Here is a 2662-nt window from a genome sequence, read left to right as displayed (position 1 = left end):
TTATCATTAATTTCATGGTGGTTGCTTGATTTAGAGAAGTTGTGCATTTTCACTCCAAATCACTTACTTAGGATGCAAGAAAGTGCATAAATGTTAACAAAACAAGTGAAATTAGCTTGAAAAATGGGTATATGATGACTTGTCATCACAACACCAAACTTAAATCTTGCTTGTCCCCAAGCAAGAATCAAAACTAAGAGTAAATGGAATGAATAAGAAAAGGATACTTATCCTTGTTATGCAGATAGCAGAACTTAATCTATGGGGCATTTATGCAGACAATGACAACTCAGGTTATTATTGCTGTTACATGATATACATTTTGCATCAAAGGTTTGCTAAACTTGATGTTATAAGACTCACTTTTTGATTCCTCCCTTGCTAACTTTTCTTGGCTTATAATGCTTAACAAGCTTATTATTCTTTTGGAGGTTTGGTGTCAAATGTTGCAGCATAGCCTTTGGCTTTATTTTCTTTTCTTTTTGCTCAACATCTTTCTACCACAGACACATGGCTCACTAATTCTTCCTAGGATCATTGATGCCCAGCATCTCTTTGGATAACTAAATGTTCTGTATCTAAGTTGCTCTTTATTGTGGATTTTCAATTGGCCATCCCAAATCAGTTGATCTAAGTGACCGGGTTTTAAAATACCCCTTAGAATTTACTCATCCAAGCAGATCTTAGTACAAGAACACCACAGGACTCATCCAAGCATATCTTAGTACAAGAACACCACAGGCATATGTCCTAAGGTCCAAGCTATTGGTGTCCAACCTTTATTCTTTGTTTTTTTCTTGCTATTTTGGCTTTTTCTTTCCCTTTTCTTTCTGTTTTTGTTACCAAGGGCTTTTTCATTATTGAGAAGAGTCTTTGTAACAGCAAGCTAACTCACAATTGGATAAGAATGATATTATGCAACAATTATTTTATGAGTTATGCATTTAATCAAACACATATACCACCACCAACTTCCATTCATACTTATGCAACATTGGATATTTCACCTTTCAATTCAAACCAAACTCTTTTATTTAAGCATATGGGAAACAAAACAATTTTCAAGCTAAGTGATGGATAACAAGCATTATGCAGACTTATCATTTTTAGCAAACAACTTCACTTGCAACTAGATAAACACTTTAGCAAGACATACAATGGTTTCCAAATTCAAAACATCACACAGCAGCAAGGATTAAGTTCAGATACAACCTTTGAAGTTGCAGCCCTTTGATTCTTCCTTCTGTTGTGTTCTCTTTGAGTTAAGATGCATAGTATCTTCAATTGTTGACGTCATGTCCTGCATAATTCTCAAAGTTACTTGCTTCTCAAGCCCTTAATTATATGGTTAGTATACATAAACTGAGTGTGGTTCCAGGATTGATTTTTGGTGTAAGGACACTAAACTTAATTGTTTGCCACTGCCTCTTATGCAACAATTTTAACCATATGTGAAACCTTGTGTCCTTGCTAAAGGTTATGGAATTAAAGCTAAAAAGCAGTTAAATAGTTGAATAATTTGTCTGATTGCTTGGACCTAGCATTGTGCAGGAAGTGAGAATGTTCTTTTAAATGAGATTTTGGTGGAACACCAAACTTAGAATCCTTCATTCTCCCTTAAATTGTTTTGGTGTGCAACACCAAACTTAGCTCTTTGCAATACAGACCAATTATTCAACCTTTTTATTGAAATAGCTATGAAAAGAAACTACATCAGGTTGGGTTGCCTCCCAACAAGCGCTCTTTTAATGTCACTAGCTTGACATTCCTTATTCTTGCTCAACTTCCAAAGTGTTTCAGGATCAAAAGGTGTGGATTCATTGCTCTTTCCTCTTGAGCTATCTGCTCCTCAATTCCTCTCATTAACATCTCTTGGTTCCTTGTTGTTTCCTCTTGATGTTTCATCATTCTCTCCATTAGGATCTCCAAGTTTGTGATTCTCTGAGAGTCTTGTGAGGTTGGTTGGTTATGACATGTTGAAGGTAGGAAGGGTGGGTGTGGTGGCGGCATGTAGTGGTTGTTATTGCTGTAATGGTATTTTTGATGGTTTATGAAGTTCGGGTTGTTATAATGGAATTCCCTTGGTCTGTGATTTTGGTACTCACTCCTTCTCCAGTTGAGATGGGTTTGGGAGTGTTTGTGTTGTGAGGGTTGGCTTTGAATGGTATTAGTGGATGTGTGATATTGATTGTTTGTGATCATGAGGTTGCCTTGGTGGAAACCTCCTTGTTCTTGATGTTGAAACTCCCTCATTCTCATATAGGAATGGGGTCTCCATGGTGGAAATTTGGCATTCACTGCAGCAGATGTTTCCATGTTTTGCTGTGGTTGAGGGTGCATTTGTCTGTTTAAGTCTTTGAATGCATTCACCCCTTCACTATTCATCACTTCTTTTTCTGAGATTGCATTTTGTGGTTTCTCAAATGACTGTTGGTTGTTGACTCCTTTGTCATTGAGGTCTGCACTTCCTTGGGCAGTTGTTGTTGCTTTGAGTAGGCCATCTGAGAAGTAGTCCACTGCTTTTCTTGTTTCTGGGGTCAATCCTTCATAGAAAGCTCGGAAGCCCACTTTATCAGTTGCTTTCTTGTATCTTTCCCAGGCCTTGAAGAGTGGTTCTTCGTCCCCTTGTGTGAATAGATGTTCCTCCTCTTTCAGCTGGATG

The sequence above is a fragment of the Arachis duranensis genome, chromosome 5, assembly GCF_000817695.3.
Source record: "Arachis duranensis cultivar V14167 chromosome 5, aradu.V14167.gnm2.J7QH, whole genome shotgun sequence".
Lineage (NCBI taxonomy): Eukaryota > Viridiplantae > Streptophyta > Magnoliopsida > Fabales > Fabaceae > Arachis > Arachis duranensis.
The sequence above is the reverse complement of the archived record's forward strand: the minus strand, read 5'-3'. Positions refer to the sequence as shown.